The sequence below is a fragment of the Entelurus aequoreus genome, linkage group LG14 (genome assembly GCF_033978785.1).
Source record: "Entelurus aequoreus isolate RoL-2023_Sb linkage group LG14, RoL_Eaeq_v1.1, whole genome shotgun sequence".
In the NCBI taxonomy this organism is placed as follows: Eukaryota; Metazoa; Chordata; class Actinopteri; order Syngnathiformes; family Syngnathidae; genus Entelurus; species Entelurus aequoreus.
Genome location: NC_084744.1, coordinates 23166766 through 23193372, shown reverse-complemented (window position 1 = coordinate 23193372; position 26607 = coordinate 23166766). Strand labels below are relative to the sequence as shown.

Here is a 26607-nt window from a genome sequence, read left to right as displayed (position 1 = left end):
CCATATACAGGGGCCATAATGGTAGAAAGATGCCATCCCGTGACTTTGTGTCCTGACTTTTGGAATAATTAGGAGATGAGTGCCGGAGGATCTCAGGGCCTGGGAAGGTTCATCGGGTAAAAGCAAATCTGAAAGATAGGAAGGCCCAATACCATATAAACATTTATAAACCATAAAAAAAAAACTAAAATTGATCCTGAAAGGGGAGTCGATGCAGAGATTTTAAAACTGGCGTAATGTGAGCCTGCCTTCTGGTCTTCATCAGGACACATGTTTGAATTTTGGAGTAATTGCAAAGGTGTAATAACTTTTTTAAGAAGAGCAGAAAGCAGGGCGTTATAATAATCTTTACGACTTGTAATAAAAGCATGCATTAGCGTCTCATGTTGCCCTGAGAGAGAATTGGGCAAAGTCTGGCTATATTCTTAAGAGGATAAAAACCTATTTTTGTTATATTTTTTATATGTGGTATAAAACTAAGGTCAGAGTCAAAAACGACGCCCAGATTTTTCACTAAAAGTGATGGAGTTAATGACAATAATTGCAGTTTTGATATGTGTTTCTCTCTCAGGGTCTCAGGGCCAATGACTAAGACTTCAGTCTTGTCCTGGTTCAGCTGTAAAAAGGTGTCTGCCATCCAGGACTTAATATCTGAAATGCAATTAAATAGAGTATCAATTGGTCTTGTGTCATCAGGAGGCATGGAAATATACAACTGTGTGTCGTCAGCATAACTGTGGACATTAATTTCATGTCTCCTGATGACACTGCCAAGTGGAATCATGTCAATATTAAAAAGAATAGGACCTAAAATTGATTCCTGAGGCACACCACATCTGATATCACAGGTATTTGAGTAGCATGTATCCATACTTACTAAACATGTTCTGTCTGACAGATAGGAAGTGAACCATCTGTGAACAGTACCAGATAGGCCCACTAGGTGTTTCAGTCCATTTAAAAGAATGAGGTGATCCACAGTATCAAAGGCAGCACTAGGATCCAGTAGAACCAAGACTTACAGTTTTTGAGAGTCAGCACTCAACGTGAGATCGTTTACAATCTTTAAAAGGGCCGTCTCTGTACTGTGGTTCACCCTAAAACCAAACTGAAACTTCTCTAAAATTTTGCAACTATTTAAAAAAATCATATAATTGTTTGAAAACAAGTTTTTGTACAATTTAACTTAAAAATGCAAAGTTTGATACTGGTCTGTAATTCTTAAAATTGCCAGCATCTAAATTGCTTTTCTTTAGCAGGGGCCTCACCACCGCTTTTTTAAAAGCAGCAGGAAAGACCCCCGTTTGAAGTGAGCAATATAAGATGTTTAAAATCTCCTCTCTCAAAGAACCATCAAATATTCTTAAAACATTAGTTGAAATTGAATCTAAAAGACATGTGGTGAATCTAAAAGACATGTGGTGGGTTTAATAGTAGAAAAAACTTGATGCATCTGTATGTATTGTAAAATATTCTCTGAGTATTTTTCCTCAATCCATTTTTCTGTCTGGTAATGATTTAAACTTTTATTCTTTAATAATTGCATATCTACATCTGGGATATGGTACATCCACGGGGGTATTACAGGGATTGGAACTGTAGGCTAACTTTAATATTGTCAATTTGAACTTTTTTACAATATGTCTACTATTACTGTGGATAAGCGCGTCCGAGTCTATTCCAACACAAAGCCATGGATGACGAGAGAGGTGCAGAGGCTGCTGAGGGAGAGGGACACCGCGTTCAGATCTGGCGACGGGGAGCTCTACAGCACTGCCAGAGCCAGCCTGAAGCATGGTATCAGGGAGGCTAAGGAGGACTACAAAACGAAGATTGAGGACTGCTTCCAAAGCAACGACTCCAGGAGGGTATGGCAGGGGGTCCAGCACATGACCAACTACAGGCCCAGCAACCTCCCGGCTGGCAGGGGAGACCCCCGGCTGGCAGAGGAACTGAACTCCTTCTACGCCCGCTTTGAGGTAACACCATCGGAAGCAGTCACACTTCACTCAGTAGCAACACCTCACCCAACAGCCACACCTCAATCAGCAGTCACACCTCACTCGGCAGACCACAGCAGCCTCACCCTTTCAGTGACGGAGCACAAGGTCAGACGCACACTGAAAGCCGTGAACCAGAGGAAGGCTGCGGGACCGGACGGCGTCTCCGGATGGGTGCTGAGAGACTGCGCTGATCAGCTGGCTGGTGTCCTCACCGACATCTTCAACCGGTCCCTGTCCCAGGCCACCGTCCCATCCTGCCTGAAAACCTCCACCATCATCCCGGTCCCCAAAAAGAAAAACACTGTCAGCTGTCTGAACGACTACCGGCCAGTGGCACTCACTTCCATCACAATGAAGTGTTTCGAGAAACTGGTCCGGACCCACATCCTCTCATCCCTACCGCCCGCATTGGACCCCCATCAGTTTGCCTACCGAGCCAACAGGTCTACGGAGGACGCCATCGCTACGGGGGGTGGGGGGGGGGGGGGGGGGGGGGGGGGGGGGGGGTGGGGGGGGGTGGGGGGGGGGGGGCTATGTACGGCTGCTCTTTGTAGACTTCAGCTCTGCATTTAATACCATCTTACCTGACAAACTGGTGACCAAGCTAGCAGACCTCGGAATATCCAACCCCACCTGTCTCTGGATTAAAGACTTCCTGACTGACCGCCATCAGAGGGTGAGGATGGGTACCCACACCTCCACAGCCCTCAGCCTCAGCACCGGCTCACCTCAGGGCTGCGTGCTGAGCCCCCTGCTCTACTCACTCTACACCCACGACTTCACAGCCACCCACCCCGGCAACCACATCATAAAGTTTGCCGATGACACAACGGTGGTGGGCTGCATCTCTGGGGTCGACGAGATGGCATACCGGGACGAGGTGGAGCAGCTGGCAGTGTTGAGCAGGGTGAACAACCTGAAGCTGAACCAGCTCAAGACCCAGGAAGTGATCTTGGACAGCAGGAGGAGAAAAACTACCATACAGCCCCTGTACATCGACGGGGGCTGTGTGGAAAGAGTCTCATCCCTACGCTTCCTGGGAGTTCACCTGGATGAGGACCTGTCCTGGAGGACCAACACCACGGCCATCGTCAAGAGGGCACAGCAGAGGCTCTACTTCTTGAGAGTACTCAGGAATCTCCACCTGAGACAGGATCTGCTGGTGTCCTTCTACCGCTGTTCTGTGGAGAGCATCCTCACATACTGCATCTGCGTATGGTTCTGCAGCTGCACAGCAGCAGAGAGGAAAGCTCTCCAGAGGGTCGTCAACTCGGCCCAAAAAATCATCGGGTGCCCCCCCCCCCTCCCTGGAAGAACTGTATAACTCCCGCTGCCTGAAGAAGGCAGCCAACATACTCAAGGACCCGTCCCACCCCGGCAACAGCCACTTCGATCGGCTGCCTTCCGGCAGACGTTTCAGAACCATGCGAACCCGCACAAATAGACTCAGGAACAGTTTCTACCCCCGGGCCATAACTGCACTAAACGCAGCTAAATTGTAAAAAAAAAACAAAAAACAAAAACTCCCTCACGTGCAACATGAGGAAGCCACCGATCAATCACGATCCGGGACTGTGCAATCAGCGATTACATGCCAACTGGACAATATGTATCATATTTATTCACACAATTAATCCACAATAAAAAGCCTGCACAGCATAGGAGGTAGGAAATGCTAACTCCCACCCCCTTAGCACACTGGGATTCAGCATTACTCCTCTCTAGTCACTTTATACTTTTTACTGTCTCGTTTTCTTTTACATTGCCTCTTAGAGTGGTCTTAGGCCACATTGTATATTGCATATTGTGTATATTGTGTTGTTTTTGTATATTGTGTGGTTTCTTCTTTTTTTAAAAATGCAGAGCACCTAAGGGAAGCAATCTAAATTTCGTTGGACCTGTCCCTGTACATGCACAATGACAATAAAGATCATTCATTCATTCATTCATTCATTCATTCATTCATTCATTCATTCATTATCCGGCCAAAGCTCTCCCTCTTTTTCTTGGCAGTTTAGTAACACTTGGTGAGTTGGATGTCCTTGCTTGGACCCTTTTAAGTTTGCCCAATAAACTGCTGACAGTTGATCTCCTCTCATGTCTAAAGGTTTTTTATTCATTTCTACTTGTAATGCTGCAACTGGGGTTGATTTAGTAGTTCCACAACATAACCTTAGTGCCTGTCCCTGGATCCTGTATATTTTCCCAAGTAATGTTTTTGAAGCAGATTGATAAATGATGCATCCATAATCAATAACAGATGGAATTAAAGTGATATATATTGCTTTCAATGTCTGTCTATCAGCCCCCTCAAAGCCCTCATTATATTTAACACCTTTTTACTTTTTTCCACTATTTTGCTGACGTGGGTTGACCAGTTCATAAATTTATCAAACCATATTCCTAAATATTTAAATATTCTTCTTTATTTTCTACATAAAGTTTAATTTGGAGCTTGTTTTGAACTTTCCTCTTTGTAAAATTCATGACTTTAGTTTTCCCAACAGACAATCTTAAACCCCAAGCTGTTCCCCATTCTTGAACATTATTTACCGCTTTTTGAATCTTCTTTTCTTTACGATGTGTATTTCTACATCTCTTCCACATCACTCCATCATCACAAACAGTGCCACTTGGCTTTAAAAAAACATATCAAACAGATGTGCCAGAGTCTTAAATACAACATAAAAACATTCAAATGTATCAGGAATTCATTAACACTGGAGGCAGCTCAAACGTATTTTATGCACCTGGGGATAGGTTGATTGGCAACACTAAATTGGCCCTAGTGTGTGAATGTGAGTGTGAATGTTGTCTGTCTATCTGTGTTGGCCCTGCGATGAGGTGGCGACTTGTCCAGGGAGTACCCCGCCTTCCGCCCGATTGTAGCTGAGATAGGCTCCAGCACCCCCCGCGACCCCGAAGGGAATAAGCGGTAAAAAATGGATGGATGGATGGATTATGTCTCGTTTTTATTTTTGTATAACATGTTGGTCGCAGGCAAGCAAAATGACACTGAGGCCATTGGAAACTTTACACAAACAATCCCTCAAAATCCTTGACCGAAAACCACAACACCACCATCAGGGCCGGCCCGTGGCATAGGCCGTATAGGCAAATGCTAAGGGCGCCGTCCATCAGGGGGCGCCACGCCAGTGCCACAAATGTTGGAGAAAAAAAAAAAAAAGTTGGTACTATTATTTCTAAATACAAAAAATAATCCCACGTTAATTAAAATACAAAGTAAAGCCTATTTAATAGAAATATTTGTTACAACATTACGCCCCCCCCCCCCCTAGCCCCCCGCACGGTGCGCCCCCTCCCTTCCCTCCCTTCAACACAAGATGTCAAAACGGCCAAAAATGTCAGGTGCCCAGGGAAGAAAAAATAGAAAAGAAGAGGAGGAGAAACGAGAAAAAGACAGAGGTAGCAGGTAGGTAACATTAGCCTACATGAAATTATTTGTCTGTTACAGAATGTGATGATAACCTGTCTTTTTTAGCATTAAGCTAATGTTACATGATTCAGCAATTGCTAATCAATAAATAGCTACTTCTGTTTTAACATCGGGTTAATATTGTGGAGGGGGCTAAATTGTTATGGAAAATAATAATGTAACGTTAGGTAATTACAGTACTCCCACCTTACATTCCTCAGGGACATTTGTATTAGATCTTTTAAGCAGGTGTTTTTTGTTTACATTGTTATTGCCTTCTGGTTATCTAATGTTTGCCCTGCAGGTAATAGTCACTTTTCCACCCCTTTATATATTAGGTATAGTTGTAAGCCTAGTTGTTAAAGTGCACATCATTAATGTTAATTAAGCAATATCACATGAGAGGGAATGCTGTTTTTTTAATTTGAGCACTGCTGTGATTCGGTTAAAGATAATCATAACATAACATTCTCATATAATATGTTGATTTGCTTTCTTTAAGTAAAAAAAAAAGGTCAAAGACAAAGCTATTCGGTTTCTTGTGAGTATATACACTTCACTGCCGATGTGGGGGGGCGCCACCTAAAATCTTGCCTAGGGCGCCAGGTTGGTTAGGGCCAGGCCTGACCACCATCATTGTTTAGTTCTCCAAAAATATAGATTGTTAAATTTAGCTAACATTCAAAGATTAGCATCAATACGAATGGCCCATCGAATCCTAAATAACACTGCACCAGCGCCACTTAAGCACTTTGTCCAGTTTACATCTGCTGTGACAACTAGAAAAACACGAGCCTCCACCAGGGGGCAGTGTAGCGTACCCAGATGTAAAACCTCTTTTGCACAATCAGCCTTTTCATATAAAGCCATAAAGGAATGGAACGACCTCACAACAAACTTGAAAAGTCTAACAGATTACTCTTCATTCACAATTGAAGTTAAAAAGTGGCTTTGGAGCAATCAAAGCTGCTCACACGGTCACTAAGGTGGCATTATGTTTGACACATCAACCGAATGTGTATTATATTTATCCATGAGAGCATTTTTATTGTAAATTGTGAGGTGTGTCTGTTAAAATCATGGTTGTTTTTACAAATGATGACAGATGTGAACAAAAGCATGTATTGTCTTTGTGTGATGATGTAAATGAGGTGTGGTTGTATTGTATATTAAGTATGTGTACATGAAAGGGCATTTTATGACTTTTCTTAATTTAAAAACATGCTATAGTATGTTTTTATTGTCATAATTTTATTGCATGATTTTTTGTATCCCTTTAATTTAGGTAGCCAGGGACTGCAGATGGAAATTAGCTATTTAGCTATAATCTGGTACAGAACATATCTGTCTTTGAGCTTAATGTTTCTGCGCATTGTCCCTTCAAATAAAGACTAAACTAAACTTCCACTAACCCTTCCACTTCACTAAACACTTCATTTATCATTATTGAAAACAGTACTGGATTATTATACTGACTTTTGAGGGCAAGAAGGAGACTTTTGCAGAGTGATCTCGGAGCCTATTGTTGATTAGCAGAACAGGGACTTGAATCCCGGAAACTCAGACTGAAAGTCTGATGTTCTTACGACGGAGCAATTCAGGGTTTCTTCACAACACATAAAACTACATACAAATAAAGCAAAACGCTTCCGGCAAAACTCTGGTTGCATATTTGACCCCGTTCTTGGAAATACTGGTAGATTTGATTGAAATGTGTTGCTTTCTTGGAACGGAGCCAGTTCAAAGCATTGTTCTCAAATGTTTAGCAGGGTTAAGGTCGAGTCTCTGGAACGGACATCCCAGAAACCTGCCTGAAACCCTTTAAAACCAGATTTTATGTGTGTTTAATATTGTTGTCTTGTTGGAAAACCTGCTTGTGTACAAAGATCAACCTTTTCACTGTTGATTGGTGAAGCAAAGTCTCATCCGACCAGTAAACTTTTGTCGAAACAAATGCTTGAACGTGTGGGTGTCTTCTAAGTAAATCCATCTTAGAGTTGGCAACTTGGGGACAGAGGCTTCTTTCTTGGTCTGCAGCCTCTCAGTCTATGACCGTGTAAAACTGCTTTGATTTCAAGCACTTGGCGGGCTTAAAGGCCTACTGAAACCCACTACTACCGACCACACAGTCTGATAGTTTATATATCAATGATGAAATCTTAACATTGCAACACATGCCAATACGGCTGGGTTAACTTATAAAGTGCAATTTTAAATGTCCCGGGGAACTTCCGGTTCGAAACGCCTCTGAGGATGACGTATGCGCGTGACGTAGCCCGGGGAACAGAGGTATGCCTTCCACATTGAAGCCAATACGAAATAGCTGTTTTCATCTCATTCTGGATGTATTCTGGACATCTGTGTTGGTGAATATGTTGCAATTATGTTCATTGCATTATGGAGAAAGAAGCTGAGCAAGCAAAGAAGAAAGTTCTCGGTGCAAAGCGGACGTATTTTGCAAAGGAAGTCAGCAGCAACACAACACAGCCGGTGTTTCGTTGTTTACATTCCCGAAAGATGCAGTCAAGATGGAAGAACTCGGATAACAGAGACTCTAACCAGGAGGACTTTTGACTTCGATACACAGACGCCTGTAGAGAACTGGGCCAACACAGACTCTTACCAGGATTACTTTGATTTGGATGACAAAGACGCAGACGTGCTACCGTGAGTATGCAGCTTTGGCTTCCAAACATTTGATCGCTTGCACGTACGTGCGCGTCACGTACGTAACTTTGTTTAAATATATAACTTTTATGAACCTTGGGTTAGGTGAACGGTCTTTTGGGCTGAGTGATTATGTGTGTTGATCAGGTGTTTAAATTGTATTGGCGTGTTCTATGGAGCTAGGAGCTAGCAGAGGAGCTAGGAGCTAGCATAAACACCTAGGTGTTTTTATGCAGGATTAATTTGTGGCATATTAAATATAAGCCTGGTTGTGTTGTGGCTAGAGTATATATATGTCTTGTGTTTATTTACTGTTGTAGTCATTCGCAGCTGAATATCAGGTCACCCCCGGCTCTCACAGCATCTTCCCTATCTGAATCGCATCCACTCCCCACTAGTCCTTCACTTGCACTTTACTCATCCACAAATCTTTCATCCTCGCTCAAATTAATGGGGAAATTGTCGCTTTCTCGGTCCGAATCTCTCTCACTTCATGCGGCCATCATTGTAAACAATAGGGAACTTTGCGTATATGTTCAATTGACTACGTCACGCTACTTCCGGTAGGGGCAAGCCTTTTTTTATCAGATACCAAAAGTTGCGATCTTTATCGTCGTTGTTCTATACTAAATCCTTTCAGCAAAAATATGGCAATATCGCGAAATGATCAAGTATGACACATAGAATAGATCTGCTATCCCCGTTTAAATAAAAAAAATTCTTTTCAGTAGGCCTTTAAGGTTTGACAGTTTCTAGCCTGTCACTGAACATCCGTTCATCCATTTTCTACTGCTTATCCCTTAAAACTGGGAAATTCAACGCATGAGCCGGCTATAGCAGTGATGAACAAACAATATCAAAGTGGGTTTGAGGTTCTAGGTCACATGACTAAAGCTATTGACAGTTGAAATGTTCTTTGCGAGCCAATGACAAGTACTTTATTAACAGTCCCTTAAACTAAAGCACTTGTCAGCACGGACTGACAGACGGGGCATGAGTTTTCAATGCCGGGGACAAACAGTCAGCCTGGCTGGATGTTTAATGTCTGTTGAATATCCAACTTCAAACTAACTTCACCTCCGTTCGACACTTGGCGATCACTCCAGCAGCACTGAGAGCGGACTCAGCCAAACTAAGTTCAGGTAAATGATGCAATTGTAAGGGCCAACAAATAAATGAATTCAAAAAACGCTACAACGTAAGTAAAGTAAGGCTCCACTTTTCCGAAAGTTGTGCTAGCTTGATGCTAATATACATTGGCTTTGCTATTGACATGCTACTGATTAGCATTAGCAATTTCTCATGACGATTTTAACACCCCCAAATTAGTTAATGAAAACTATAACTCAGATGAACATTACAATCAAACAGCTGGTGTGTAATAAATACAATATTTACAGTATGAACACTTTTTTGGGCGCAACAAAAAACATTATGAATTTACATGACTGCCATCTACTGTATTGGACTTGCAACTGTAAATAAACTTACTTGTAAATGACGATTTGAAAATCAAACAAGATGTAACAAAATGACAACAGTTATCATAACAAGCTCATTGTTAAATGTTGCAATAAAAATTTAGATTTATTTATCATAAACAATTAATATTATTAACACACAAAAGTACCAAAAAGTTGAGGACTGGTGTCGATTCCAAAGTACCGGAATGTGTACCGTATTGGTGGGAATGTGAACGGTACTTATCTCTACCAGCAAGTGTTGTTGTACTGGACACACAATACTCCACTATGGAATTGTTGTTATATTAACACGAGAAACAAATCCATCTTTGTACAGCAATGGTTTTGAAAAAGGTCGCTGATGCACTTATTGACTGATAAAAGTATTTTATTATTTGAAGATTTTATTAAGAACGACCTGTAAATAAAGATAATTACAATCACAACACAATCATCATATTACAAAAGAAATAAAGATAATTAATAAAATTTATTATAGAGACCCAACAAATGATTCATAAAGTCACACATTTTAAAATTGTATAAAAGACAACTGTTCACATGATGTATAAAGTAAATAATAATATGCTTCCTGAAGTGGTCCAGAAGGTGTTTCAGATGTGAACCAGTACATATGTATATCATATAAAGGTGCTAATCTATGGGATCATTAACAATTAGAAATAGAAATCCATAACACTTCAATATTCCAAACACCTATATAAAACACTTTTATGAATAAGTCTAAAATTGTATTATGAATATATATACACATAAAATGTTTAGTGTGTAAAATATGTCTTGTACTGTTTACTCTCACCTTTTCAGTCAAATTGTTCTGTTAATTTTTTAATAAAAGTACTGTAGTGGAAAGTCCAGGTTGTCAATGAGAACCAAAGTAGATTTAACACAAGAGTTTTATTTTACTCATAATCAAATGGTACAATGGTTGGGTTGAGTTGTCTAGCACACAGAAAGTTTCCCCCCCGGGCGCGCCCGTCACCATGAAAAAGAAGATGGTGTCCAAAACACACTCTTCGTTTGGCTTTATCCCTTTCTTATCTCTCTTGTTAGTGCGTCAATGTCTTGTTTTGTTTTCCCTATCTGTTCCATAACAACTCGAATCTTTTAGACAGTCAACACATTCAGTTAGACAGGTTGGCACGACTTAAAGTTCACTTTTGTCCCACAGAAGAGGAAGAGAAATCAAAATGAGCATACATTTTTGACAGACATGAACTATAGGTCAAAGGTCAGAAATTCTACTACATACCCGCCTTCCAGGGTCTTAAGACCCTGGACCAAAACAATTTCTGATATAGACCACTAAATTAAATCTCTACCGCAGATAGAGGCAAAAACCTCAATGTTTTTATACGAGGCAAAAATTCCGTCTATGACCCTCCTTCAGAGCGATCGCTGTTACCAGCCTGCAGTAAAACCATCTCACAGAACACAATTAGTGGCCTACCCTTTGAGTTAGTAACGTAATACCAAAATACTTTGATCATGAACATAATTAGATGAATATATATATTCTTATTCAAGATGTATTTTCACATTAATAATGAATCAAACAAGATCTGGTTTAGAATTAATATAGACTTATGACTGTAAGCTGTTGCATTATTATTTTTCCCGGCATTTGCAATGAATGTAGTTACCAATTGATTTTGTACACACAACTGAATTTCGTATGAGTCCATGTTCGATTAGTGCTCGTATGGATGGCTCGGTGGTGCCTCAGGCTGGTGGCCTGCCGACACCTCGTTGGGCTTTTGGCTGCCTTGGTGAAGAAAGAGATCCACTCAAACAGTCTGTCTCTGTCTGTTCTTGGGGTGTGGTTCAGTCCATTGGGCAGACTGTTTAATGGCATGTCCGTGCTGGCCGAAATTGGGGAAAAGTATGGGGCTTTGGGGAAGGCGGGGCAAAGTATGGGGCGTTGGGGCTTTGGTCCAGGCCCTCGGCTTGCTTCAACGCCTCCTCGCTGCTTCGGCACTCCCGACACTTCTTTCCACAGCTGCTGGAGTCCCGGTGGACACATATTGGCTGGCAACGTTAGTTGTTCTCGTCATCGCTGGCAAGGTGTTGTCTCTCCTCTCGGTTCCTTCCAGTCAGGTATCGGGTGTTGGTCCTGGATCGGCTTTGACCGTGCCCCTCTTAGCGAGTGCAAGGGAATCTGGAGTGGCTGCTTTCATCCTCAAATCTGCACAGAGGAACTGGCACACAAATTCTACATTTTGCAAACTTACCATTTTGGTCTCATGGTCTTTCCACCTTCCTAGGAAGCTGCTGGTCCTGAGAAGTGCTGATCTTGTGACTGAAGAAGATTAACCTGTTTTCTTAAAATAGGTGCCGTTGTTTGACCTAATCTTTTTGGGGAAACCATGTCGGGATATTAGATCATTCACAAAATATTTAATTACTGAATTGGCACCCTCCTTTGAGGGTGGGGTTGCTTTCGCCAACCACTGCAATTGTCAATCTAAATCATTACGTTCCTTTATCCTTGTACCGGATTGATCATATCGATTAAATAAAACCTCAACACGCTCAAACTTGACCCAATCCAAACTCACCTCCCCCCTCTGTCCCTCTCACAGGGACAGTGTTAGTCGCAGTAATAGTAATAGTAGTAGTAGTAGTAGTAGTAGTATTAGTAGTTTCAGAAACATCCAAGAAAAAGAAAAGGCAGCTGATAGTCAAGCGCAGCAAGAACAGAGGCGGAGGACAGGTCATGTTTGAGGTCACTGTTCGCTTTTGCAATAGTACTTTGATATTTTACAACACCTAGTGAATTATTGTGGCCTCAATAATTCACTAAATAGTTGTATTTAATTTAGTCTATCTATGATGGGACAATGCACAGAAACATTAAGTTGAGAAACAGATATGTTCTGTACCAGATTATATCTAAATAGCTACTTTCCATCTGTAGTCCCTGGCTACCTAAATTAAGGGGATCCACAAATCAAGCACTAAAATTATGACACTAATTAATCATAATAAATATATACATTCATAATAATCAATAATTAATCAAAAATAATCATACTGTAGCATGTATTCAATTATAAGAAAAGTCACCAAATGCCCCTTCATGGACACATACTTACCATACAATACAACCACACCTTATTTACATCATCACACAAAGACCATACATGCTCTTGTTCACATCTGTCATCATTCGTAAAAACAACCAAGATTTTAACAGCCATACCTCACAATTTACAACAAAAATGCTCTCATGGATAAATATAATACTCATTAAATTGATGTGTCAACATAATGCCCCTCTTAGTGACCGTCTGAGCAGCCTTTGATTACTCCAAAGCCACTTTTTAATTTCAAATTTTCTATTCCTTTTGTTATAACGTGGAGAAGGCTAATTGGTCTGTACATGTTCTGGTCTTCTTTATTTCCTGCTTTATGGATTTAATCATAGTAGCAGTTTCTCCACGTGGTAGGGAAAGTGTTTTCCGTTATTGATTTATTTATCAATCGTTGTTATACGAGCAATAATACAATCCTTATATGTTTTTAGGAAGATAGTGTCCAACCCATATATATATCTCTAGATCGTGAGTCTGATAATGCAGCGAAGATTTTGTTTAACTTTGTTTCATTTGTTAATTACTGGATGAAATGTTCATCAAAATTACCACTTATGTCCAGACTGTCTGCGATAGTAGCGCCATTGATATTTAATGTTATAGTGTTGTTTCTTGTTTGCTCTCTTTCCGTAAGTTTGTATCTGGTTTTCCATAACTCTCTATTGTTCCTTTTTGCAGCTTTAATTAATTCTAAGTGAAAGTCAGCCTTAGACTTCCGCATAAACATTGTAACTTTTGTTCCTCCAAACTTTTAAATCATACGATCTGTATTTAGACCTGTTTTTTAATTGCTCTTATGAGAGCTGAGTCCTCATGTCTTTATTAGAATCCAATGGTATTTTTATTTTAGCACTCTTCTTTCTGGTTTTGTATCCGTGTATTTACAGATGTTCTCTTTGATTTTTGTCATCCAATTGTAATTCTAGTAGAGCTGCTTATCATTTGTATCATGTAGAAGCCGTTTATAATATAAATGATAAATGGGTTATACTTGTATAGCGCTTTTCTACCTTCAAGGTACTCAAAGCGCTTTGACAGTATTTCCACATTTACCCATTCACACACACATTCACACACTGATGGCGGGAGCTGCCATGCAAGGCGCTAACCAGCAGCCATCAGAGGCAAAGGGTGAAGTGTCTTGCCCAAGGACACAACGGACGTGACTAGGAAGGTAGAAGGTGGGGATTGAACCCCAGTAACCAGCAACACTCCGATTGCTGGCACAGCCACTCTACCCACTTCGCCACGCCGTCCTTAAGTTTCTTTCTACGCGTCTTATTTAACCAGTCCAGATTAACGTCCTCCATGACGTTACTTCTGTCATACTATGCTGTTTGAGGATGTCTGAAAATGAATCAAGAAAAATGTCTTTAGCTGTGGTCGGTCGGTATACTACAATTACCTTGAAATACATTTCTGAGGAAAATGTGATTTTAATTTCAACATACTCAAATTGATCTACTTTTAATGTTTTCCCTTTCATAAATCATAATTCCTCCCCCCTTTGTCACTCGATCTGTCTTTTCTGTAATCTTGTCCCCCGGGACATTAATTAGAACGTAAAGGTGTTGTGGGTTTTAACCATGTCTCTGATAGACACGGTAATCCGGATTAGAGTCTGACAGTAACTGCTGTATTTGTTCAGTATATTTCCTGTGGTAGAAAGTTTATTAATGCGGACACGTTTGTTACTGAATACTTTCTACAGACTTCTGTCTCTCTGCGACTTTGTGTATGTAATAAACAACTATAAATATTTGATATGCTTAAATTTTGTTTTAGCTCAGCTGTTGTGTAGCTGCTAGCTCTTTGTAGCCTACAGCAGTAATGTCCAAATTGCAACCAATAGCTATGTTTTTAACAGACAACCGAAATAATTGATTTGCGTATCGGTTCAATCAGCGGCAGCTACGCCCTGTTTTATCATTTGACCTACATTTTTTTTGTTTCGTAGGCAGGACAGAGGGAACAATGTGGGTCATTAGTTGTCCATCTTATACCATTCTAATTGTTTTAAGGATAGTTCACATGAGCGGCCATACCTTGAGTCCCACCATATATAAGAGTCAAAAGGCTCCTATTATGAGTCGTCTAATTGGTGATCATACACTTTGGCGGTTTGGGTGGCAGGACACACGGACGCACCTCCGTCAGCCAGCGCTAGGACAGTTGGAGCAGTCCCCGTCTTCCACTCATTCCTGGGAGGCGTCCCCAGTAGTTGTCAGCTGATGTCGTGCTGTCAGGCAACATCAGGAAGTTCCTTCTGTGCAGTATTGAATTGTCAGGGCACAGTTCGTAAGCAGGTCATTACAAGGTGTGTGCAGGTTGACCACAAAGGAATGCTTCAAAGATTGTGTTGAACATTGTCCGTTGACACTTATGTCCAGCAGGGGTCTGTTTGTATCCTGCTGTTCGTCCTGCTGTCACACCTGTATTTTTTGTGAGCATGTTCTGGCTACAACTTTGGAGCTTGTCTTGTTCAGAGAAGTTGGCAGTCCCCCGGCTGCATATCCTTTCCACCCTCGCTTGACCTAGCACAACTGTGGCTACCACCCAAGTCCGTCTGTATGGTTTTACGTTTTGTTGAGGTTTTTTCCTCCAGAATTTGGAACTCAAAACATGTACACCCATCGTTTTCATATCCTCTCGGTTAGTTCAATTTGCATATCACGTTTTAAAATTACAGTCTTAACTATCCCATTAATTGCTAATCAAAAACCTTAATTCAAAGATTATACGTGCTACTTCATGTGTATTTAAGTACCCTTTTAATTCACTTAAAGATGATCTATAAGTTAATTTAAACTATCATTTGTCTATCAGTAGGCGCGAGCAAGCTGTCATGCTTGCACTCTGACCTCCTGCTGTGCGTGATACTCTCCAAAACAAAGGAATGTTTTTATTCACGTTTCTCCTTATCTTTCAGCTAAATCTTTTAATCTTTTAACTTTTAACGTCCGTACTGTGTTTATTTTTATTGTCTGCATTTTAAAATATTTAAAATCTCAGGTACCCCTTGGCATACCTTCAAGTACCTCCCTTTTTTGTCCGGGCGGAAACACCATACCCTCATTTGAGAACTACTGGTTTAGCCTATGAAAAATCCTTTGTCTCATACATCATTACACTGTACAACTCCTCTTTGGGGGGCTAGGATGACAGGGAATGCAAAACAATAACAGTGCAATACTTTTCTTTTTTTTTTATATCATGGTCGTTAATGCCTAGTTTCTCTTTTAATAGAATCTATTTTGTTTCCATTTATACCCTTATTAGTTACTGTTTACTTTTTAGTTCTTCTTCCAAAGGGAACTCTCCTGAAGGAATCAATAACGTTTTATCTGTCTATCTATCTATCTATTACTAACCCGAGCACAATTCATGACGTCATGCTCATCTTGCAGACAGTTATTTCCATTTAGTTTTATTCTCTATTTGTAATTCTACATGCACCAATGTCACATAGAAATTTGCTTTCTTTGTTATTTATTTACATTATTATTTCTGGTTTACTTGCTGTCTGTTTACTTAAGCTCTCATATTTTGGTCTGTCTTCCTTCTGATTAGAATTTGTTTAACGCTTCTCTACGTTTTGTTTTGACAATGGCGCTGAGTGGATCTTATCTGTACTTCTTCAGACTCTATGTTTCACAGATGCCCTTAGATGTATTAGAATATAAATTTAACTTTTATTTTATTGTGTGTTTATTCCTAAAAAAATTAAAATGTCAATGTATGATCAATTTATCTTTATCAAATTTAAATTCAATATTATTAATTTATTTGTTGTATAACTATTAATTCAAAGTTACAATGTGTCCTAATCTATGATGTTCGTGCGTGTGTGTTTGTCTCAACTTCCACACAGAAACTGGATGGATCAGATAAGCAACAAGGCTGTCCCAAAAAAAAGGATACTAGACATATAAATGAATGATGAATTAAACAATGTTTCAATGTCCCACAATCCGTATTTATTTATTGATATTTAAACGTGTAATTTTCCATATATCTATTATTTTACTGGACTTAGCAAGCATCTACTACTAGCACACTCTACAGACCGAGAATAACTGTTCAACCACACTTAGTAATGCCAAGCTAGATGCTAACTTAGCTTTACTATGCCTCAGTAAACAAACTTTTGTTAACCTAGCCCAATGCTATGCTAACACAATGCTAACCTAGCTCAATGCTATGCTAACACAATGCTAACCTAGCTCGATGCTATCAGTGTCACTCCTCTTCGAACCAATGCCTCACGCAGCTGTCACTCACACAGCCTCGTCACACGCACACACTCTTATCTCAAAATGTCTCCCAGCTTTTTTTTTTACATGCGTCACACAGTCACTCACACACAGAGAATTTACCAGCACAGTTAAAAGTAAATGCAATAGACAACTATTTTTCTCATCCAGAAGCACAGCTGTATCATATCAGAACCTTAATAATAATAACAACATTTATCATTCACTCTTAGATGGACAAATAGTCAAGTTTAAGGAGGGTATTCTGGACTTCCCTGCTTAGGCTGCTGCCCCCGCGATCCAACCTCCGAGAGCGGAATAAGATAATTAAATGGATAGATCATACACTCATATGTTTTCTGTACATAAACGTTGTCTACTTTCTCACACGCACACACATTTTGGACAATTTCGCAACTTTTGCAGATCAGCGTGGGTGCGAAAAAAGCGTGAGGGGAGAGGTTGATTTTTTTTTTCAGAGGGGAATTAAAACAGATAAGAAACCAGGTGCTACACAAAAGTTATTAAAATACGTAGATATATATATATAAATTTAAAAACACACATTTTTATCCCACAAAACACTCCCCCCTGGTCCGGACCAATATAAACAACTAATGCACGCGTGCTTTTGTGGAATCGGCCGTCTCATAACACACACACGCAGGTCATTCTTACTCATATAATGGCGATTAACCCATTCAGCGGAGCAAATCCTGCTTTTCCTTCCTGACCAACACGGATAACAGCCTAAGGCGCTGTAGAATTACCAGGAATCACCCTTCAATTTCTACAGTACATCGTGTCTGGTCAGTCCATATAGTTTCACCAAGGCTCTACCATATGGAGCCCTTACTCTATCCATCTATACTGCAGCAAATTTCCAAATTCGTGACAACTTGGCTCAGTTGATCTCCTCTACCGGAGTCACTGAACGATCACCTTATATCAGGCTTTTTACCCGGCTGCAGCTTCCACATAGACAGATACGTAGGACCTTCATAGACGTCATAAATTTGTGTGGGCCAAATGTCACATCAGTTTAGCCAACCTTGCCTTAAATTTCGCTGTGTCCAACTCCGGCTAACCATGTACTTGCAAAGAAATTTTTCGTCTCACATCGTCTATGCTTCTACACTCCAAACCACCAAAATTCTATCAACAATCCCCATTTGTTAAAAACAAGAGATTACAAGTTTTCAACAAACACACAGACAAATGATCACATATAAAACAACTCAAGCCAACCAACACATGCCCCAGTCTAGGTTGTTTTTGGAGAACTATCTTTTATGAAAAAAAAATTTCAGTTTTCATCTTACCGATCCCGTTTCTCTTCAGACAGACAACTTTTACACAATAAGCAAAATAGCTTACCTTTTATTAGATGCGCGCGTGCAAGCGTTGTCTGCCTGAGAGAGAAGCCGGGATCGGATGTTGACTTGCAGAGTTCTGGACCATCCTAGTTCGTGACGCCAATTTTGTAGTGGAAAGTCCAGGTTGTCAATGAGAACCAAAGTAGATTTAACACAAGAGTTTTATTTTACTCATAATCAAATGGTACAATGGTTGGGTTGAGTTGTCTAGCACACAGAAAGTTTCCCCCCCGGGCGCGCCCGTCACCATGAAAAAGAAGATGGTGTCCAAAACACACTCTTCGTTTGGCTTTATCCCTTTCTTATCTCTCTTGTTAGTGCGTCAATGTCTTGTTTTGTTTTCCCTATCTGTTCCATAACAACTCGAATCTTTTAGACAGTCAACACATTCAGTTAGACAGGTTGGCACGACTTAAAGTTCACTTTTGTCCCACAGAAGAGGAAGAGAAATCAAAATGAGCATACATTTTTGACAGACATGAACTATAGGTCAAAGGTCAGAAATTCTACTACATACACAATGTTGCATTTTAATGCATGTACTTGACTGAAAAAAGCACTAATATAAAATATCTAATTTATAAATGTAGAAGCATATTAAGAAGATTATTACACAAACAACAATGTCACACATGTTATATGTGCTGATGTAGTTAGAAAGTCAAAATTAAAGTCTTGACAGTTTATTTCTAATCCTGCAGTTTCATTTGCTGCTGCTGTTCTCACCAGCACACTTGTGTTTCTTACACTGGTACTTATATGAGAATCTTTCACCACACACACTGCAACTCAACACTTTCTCTCCTGTGTGTCTTCTCATGTGTGCTACAAGGTTTGGTCGTTGACAAAAGCTTCTGTTGCAGATTGAACAGGAATGTGATTTTTCACCAGTGTGTGTTCTCATGTGTCTTTTCAAATTGTGACTTTCTCTAAAACCTTTACCACAGATTGAACAGGAAAAATGTTTTTCACCAGTGTGTGTTCTCTTGTGTACTTCCAAATGGTTTCTTTGTACAAAACTTTTACTACAGATTGAACAGACATAAGGTTTTTCTCCGGTGTGTATTCTCATGTGTACTTTCAAATTCTGACTTAGTCCACAACTTTTACCACATACTGAGCAGGTAAAGGGGTTTTCTCCAGTGTGTATTCTCATATGTGTTTTCAGATCACTGTGGTATTTAAAGTTTTTGTCACAGTGAGAACATTTCAAGTGAGTGTCGTCAGTGTGACATGTCTTATCATCTTTAGAGTCTTCATCATCAGTGTTAGGAGAGTGTGACGTTGTGTCCTCACTATCTGATAGTGGAGCTAAGAGCTTGTCTGCTTGTGATCCTCCACAGTGGTCTCCATCAGCTTCTGTTGTCATGTGTTGTGTTGAGCTGCTGCTTGGAGGCTCCGCCTCTCTCTTCTCCTCACTTTCACCTTTGACCTCATCATCTTCACTCTTCACAGGGACACCAGTCACTGGGAACTCCACCAGTCCTTCAATATGCTCTCCCCCCAGACTGATGTTGTATTCCACCTCCTCTTCTTTAATGTGCGAGGTCTGTGGCGCCTCCTCCTCCTCTTTAAAGTGGGGGGTCAGTGGTTCATCCTTGTTTTGTTTACAGTTGGGGGTCAGTGGATCCTTCACTTTCTTTATAAAGTGTGGGGTCTCTGGCACTTCCTCTTCATCTTTAAAGTGGGGGGGGGAGTGGGTCCTTGTCTTCCTCTTTAAAGTAAGAGGGCTGTGGCTCCTCCTTCACCATCCTGAAGCTCCACTCCTGTTGCTCAGAGAGAAGATGATCTTCACAGACGTCTGCAGAACACATTACAATGAATTTTATTAGAAATAAACAGGACTTTTCCTCATGTGTTTGTTTCAACTCTGAGGTGGCACGAAGGGAAAAAGCTGAGCCCACACAAACCCTCATGGTAGCACAAGACATTCTTCTATCCTTCCTAGGTGGGCCCACACAAACACGCACACACACATCAACATGCCTTTCATAGCACCCTCTCCATTTTACAGAGTTCCAACAATGAAGAGGCGTAGTATAGTTCACATACACGCGCCTGTTAAATGACATATATTAGATATATAGAGATGACTTAGACACATCTTTCATAGATTTTCAAAACAACTGACATCTGACAAATCAGACTGTAAAATACATGATCATCTTTATAGATCAGTCAAATCATACTGTCAGTGACCTACTGATCACACCGGAAGCCGGGGTGTGGCTTAAAGGTCATAAATCATTTTGATTGATGGGTTTTTGACTATTTGACAGACAGTGGGTCCTATATTGTCTTATGGCCCCCACCTGTGTTCCCAAACTCTCACATTTTCTTATAATAAAGCCGACAGTTGACTTTGGAATATTTCGGAGCAAGGAAATTTCACGACTGGATTTGTTGCACAGGTGGCATCCTATGACAGTTCCACGCTGGAAATCACTGAGTTCCTGAGAGCGGCCCATTCTTTTACAACTGTTTGTAGAAACAGTCTCCATGCCTAAGTGCTTGATTTTATACACCTGTGGCCGGGCCAAGTGAATAGGACACCTGATTCTGATCATTTGAATGGGTGGCCAAATACTTTTGGCAATATAGTGTATTTTCTCCTGTGTCACATTATTGAGGAACATTAAGTTGGGTTTTCTATCCATGGTGTCATTATAGTCCTCAGTTGAAACTGGGTCTGGAATCATTTCCTCCAATTTTGGTCCAATATTTACAAATTATTGAAACTTTCAAGTACTTCCTTTATGTTGTCATTATTTTTGTTTCCGTCTGAGAAGTATTGAGGGTAATCTCTCTTAGTGCCATTTTTAATAATGCTATTGAGCAGTGGTCCCCAACCTTTTTGTAGCTGCGGACCGGTCAACGCTTGAAACTTTGTCCCACGGACCGGGGGGGGGGGTTTGTTTTTTTTGTCATAAAGAAATACAATCATGTGTGCTTACGGACTGTATCCCTGCAGACTGTATTGATCTATATTGATATATAATGTATACATTGTGTTTTTTATGTTGATTTAATAAATTAAAAAAATAATAATAATATATATACACTACCGTTCAAAAGTTTGGGGTCACATTGAAATGTCCTTATTTTTGAAGGAAGAGCACTGTACTTTTCAATGAAGATAACTTTAAACTAGTCTTAACTTTAAAGAAATACACTCTATACATTGCTAATGTGGTAAATGACTATTCTAGCTGCAAATGTCTGGTTTTTGGTGCAATATCTACATAGGTGTTTAGAGGCCCATTTCCAGCAACTATCACTCCAGTGTTCTAATGGTACAATGTGTTTGCTCATTGGCTCAGAAGGCTAATTGATGATTAGAAAACCCTTGTGCAATCATGTTCACACATCTGAAAACAGTTTAGCTTGTTACAGAAGCTACAAAACTGACCTTCCTTTGAGCAGATTGAGTTTCTGGAGCATCACATTTGTGGGGTCAATTAAACGCTCAAAATGGCCAGAGAAAGAGAACTTTCATCTGAAACTCGACAGTCTATTCTTGTTCTTAGAAATGAAGGCTATTCCACAAAACTGTTTGGGTGACCCCAAACTTTTGAACGGTAGTGTATATATATTTTTTAATTTCTTGTGCGGCCCGGTACTAATCGGTCCACGGACCGGTACTGGGCCGTGGCCCGGTGGTTGGGGACCACTGCTATTGAGGATGCCCCATGTTGGGCTCATATTGTTTTTGTTTCTGTTTTTGACTCTAATATTATGTTCTACATGTTCGTAGTATGCTAGTTAGCTTTTTTTCATACTTTTGTACTTATTTCCTGCCTCTGTAGTTCTTTGTGTTATATATCTTATATATAATGTATTCCTCTTATTACAAACATTTTTTAATCCTTTTGTCATCCATGGTTGATTGTTCTTTCTCTGCTTTCTGCTGAGTTGTTTTCATGGACAATGTTTTTTATAAAGTATTATGAACGTGTTTAAGAAATGTTCATATGCTTCGTCAACATCACTTTCATTGTACACATTGTCCCAATTTTGCTTTTCTAGCTCCTTTTTTAAAGCAATCATCCTCTTCTCTGTGCTTAGTCTTCGAAATGTCTTTTTGTCTTCCATGTTCTTCTTCTTGTAGTTTCCATCATATATTGAGAAAACTGACAGATGATCACTAACATCGATTATAAGTAGACCACTTGTAGTGTTATTATCAAAATCATTGGTAAAAATATGATCAATAAGTGTGGCACAGTGTCCTGTGATTCTGCTTGGCTTTGTGATTTTAGGATATAAACTGATGCTGTACATTGTATCAATGAAGTCATCAATAGACTTTTGCTTTTTAGGGTTCAATAAGTCAATATTAAAGTCACCACATAAGAACATTATTTTTTTACCATTGTCCATGTAATTTGCTTTGATCCAATCTTCAAATGTTTCTATACTTGACTTAGGTGATCTATATATACAACTGATGAATATGTGTTTGCTTTTTTCTTGACATATTTCAATGGTTATACATTCTACAAAACCCAAAACCAGTGAAGTTGGCACGTTGTGTAAATCGTAAAAGATTAGTAAAGTGCAATTTTAAATTTCCCGCTAAATATCCTGCTGAAAACGTCTCGGTTTGATGACGTTTGCGCGTGACGTCACGGATTGCAGCGGACATTTTGGGACAGCATTGTGGCCAGCTATTAAGTCGTCTGTTTTCATTGCAAAATTCCACAGTATTCTGGACATCTGTGTTGGTGAATCTTTTGCAATTTATTTAATGAACAATGGAGATTGCAAAGAAGAAAGCTGTAGGTGGGAAGCGGTGTATTAGCGGCCGGCTGCAGCAATACAAACACGTAGCCGGTGTTTCATTGTTTACATTCCCGAACGATGACAGTCGAGCTTTACCATTGGCCTGGGACAACAGAGACTCTTACCAGGAGTACTTTGAGTTGGATATGCGCTAACGTGAGTACGCAGCAGCGGCTTCCAAACATTTGATCGCTTGCCCGTACGTGCGTGCCGCTATGTGCATGTCACGTACGTAACTTTGGGGAAATATATGTGCTGTATGAACTTTGCGGAAGTGAACGGTACTTTGGGCTGTGGGATTGAGTGTGTTGTGCGGGTGTTTGATTTGTATTGACGGGTTATATGGACGGGAGGGGGGAGGTGTTTGTTATGCAGGATTAATTTGTGGCATATTAAATATAAGCCTGGTTGTGTTGTGGCTAATAGAGTATATATATGTCTTGTGTTTATTTACTGTTTTAGTCATTACCAGCTGAATATCAGGTCCCACCCGCCTCTCACAGCATCTTCCCTATCTGAATTTCTTCCACTGCCCTATAGTCCTTCACTCTCACTTTCCTCATTCACAAATCTTTCATCCTCGCTCAAATTAATGGGGTAATCGTCGCTCTCTCGGTCCGAATTGCTTTCGCTGCTTGTGGCCATGATTGTAAACAATGTGCAGATGTGAGGAGCTCCACAACCTGTGACGTCACGCTACTTCCGGTACAGGCAAGGCTTTTTTATCAGTGACCAAAAGTTGCGAACTTTATTGTCAATGTTCTCTACTAAATCCTTTTAGCAAAAATAAGGCAATATCGCAAAATGATCAAGTGTGACACATAGAATGGATCTGATATCCTCGTTTGAATAAGAAAATCTCATTTCAGTAGGCCTTTAACTATCTGTATAAAGTGAGGAGACTAGAATTGAAGTTCAACAGTTTATTGTACAAATGGACTGGGATATGTAACTCATCTTTACGGGTAGTTAAATTCGACAGAACACGACAACCACGTGGTTGCAAGACTACGTTGCAAGTACCAGACGGAATGCATCATCCTCACAAGACAACCCAACTTCTTATACACAATATATTGAATAACAGTGTAATAATTGAATATAAAGTTAGTAAAGATGTGAGAGTAAGAAGTAAACAAACCTGTTCTGTGTAACACAACTTGATGTTTCTTGAAAACAGCGTCCAGTAGTTGATGTTGTCGCTCCTTCTCCTCTTTTGTTGGACAAAGTTATGCCTTGTTCTCTATCGTTCTTTCGCACATTTTCCCACAATCACAACACTTTACTTTCACACTTGATCTCTACTTAGCGATGTGTTGATAACTTCTGTGTCTTCTGTTAGCAGCTAACAAGCTAAGCTAACTAGCGAGCTAAGCTAACTAACAAGCAAAGATAGCAGGAGAAGAAGCGGCACAGTGCTTCTAGCGCATCGAGACGATTTATCCTTAAATAAAGAATCAAATATGTATTTTATACGACGTAAATATTTCAAACTGGAGAACAAATAATAAGACTGACTTATTAGCGTCATGCGCACTTCTTTCTCCGTCGAAGTGCTTTCACGACAGTTAGCACGCTTGACGTTACAAGGCAGTACTGCTCATAGACGTCCCACTGCCTTGTAACGTTAAGCGTGCTAACTGTCGTGAAAGCACTTCGAGGCAGGAGTAGGAGGAGACTAGGGATGGGCGATACCACACTTTTAGGATTCGATACGATACCGATACTTTTTCTTGCATTTTCATCGATACCGATACCATTAATTTCTTATTGGCAATTTTTGTCAGTCAAAGATATTATTACTATTGTTATTATTTAAGACAAATACAGACCATTTATACCACATTTATTATGGTCAATATATAATAAAAGTTAAATTAAAATAAATAACATAAATATGAAAAATAAATTAATAAACAAAAATATACACATTTTCACTTTTCTTATTTCTCAAAAAAAAAAGTATTGGTAGAAAAAGCTTAAAAAAACAATTATTCATAACAATGTTATGTTTCAAACCTCTTTGTGGAAGTAAACTTATAACACTTCTCTGAAGCAAAGTCAATAATTTCCTTATCACAATAAACTAGGATTTCCTTGTCCTATAAACCTGCATACGAAAGACAGTTCCCTGAGAAAATGAACTTGGAAAAATGATCTACAAAAATGTCTGACACCATCACACCTTTAGTGTACTCGAGATATGTCGTCACACGTCACACTTTACTGAATTCTCAGATTGCTGTTCAGGAAAAGTAACAACGCTGTCGGCTGGCTGTGTGTGTGTTGCACGTTGACGACGCTCATTCGCTGTCTCCTGTCACGTGACTGGGCCGGCTCTATACTCTGCCAGGTACAGGGGTGTCCCAGCACATAGTAAGTTAAGTAAGTAATCAAAAACATCTGAAAGTGATGCTTGCACCCCCCACACGCCATTTTTTGGTTTATATCGATACTTTTTTCAGAAAAGTGATGCCAAATGAGTAGCGTGTGAGTATCAATATATCGATACCACAGGATCGATACGCACATCCCTAGTAGGAGGAGACAGGAGGAAGGCGGATGTAAACCAAGGAGCGGCGGCTAACAGTGAGAGTATCTAAATCTTCTTGGCGGTTGTGAATAAACTGTTTTGTGAGTGGATGGAGATGGAAGGGGATAGTGAGGGGATGTATGAGGAAGGTATGGACATGGATAGGACTAGAGGGGAGAGAGGAAAGAAGGGGAGTGGAGGGCATGAAGGACAGTCGAGTGCTAAAAGAGTACACAAAGATGATGAAGAAGTAGAAAAGAGGAAAAAGATTATGGAAGATAATTACAGGATCATATATACATTTAAATCAAGACATGAATGACATAAGTTTGATGACACTGGTTAAAGGCCTACTGAAATGAGATTTTCTTATTCAAACGAGGATATCAGATCCATTCTATGTGTCATACTTGGATCATTTCGCGATATTGCCATATTTTTGCTGAAAGGATTTAGTAGAGAACATCGACGATAAAGTTCGCAACTTTTGGTCGCTGATAAAAAGCCTTGCCTGTACCGGAAGTAGTGTGACGTCACAGGTTGTGGAGCTCCTCACATCTGCATATTGTTTACAATCATGGCCACCAGCAGCGAGAGCGATTTGGACCGAGAAAGCGACGATTACCCCATTAATTTGAGCGAGGATGAAAGATTTGTGGATGAGGAAAGTAAGAGTGAAGGACTAGAGGGCAGTGGAAGCGATTCAGATAGGGAAGATGCTGTGAGAGGCGGGTGGGACCTGATATTCAGCTGGGAATGACTACAACAGTAAATAAACACAAGACATATATATACTCTATTAGCCACAACACAACCAGGCTTATATTTAATATGCCACAAATTAATCCCGCATAACAAACACCTCCCCCCTCCCGTCCATATAACCCGCCAATACAACTCAAACACTCGCACAACACACTCAATCCCACAGCCCAAAGTACTGTTCACCTACGTAAAGTTCATACAGCACATATATAT

General features: G+C 40.2%; 1 long non-coding RNA gene across 1 annotated transcript; it reads right to left on the bottom strand.

The window, feature by feature from the left end:
• Positions 1 to 10494: 10494 nt before the first annotated feature.
• On the bottom strand, positions 10495 to 24692 carry LOC133664556 (uncharacterized). The gene is made up of 3 exons (XR_009828597.1): positions 24238 to 24692; positions 18316 to 20115; positions 10495 to 11889 (listed from the first exon to the last, which is right to left on the bottom strand). It is a non-coding gene; the product is annotated as an uncharacterized LOC133664556 (long non-coding RNA).
• Between the last annotated feature and the right edge of the window lie 1915 nt (positions 24693 to 26607).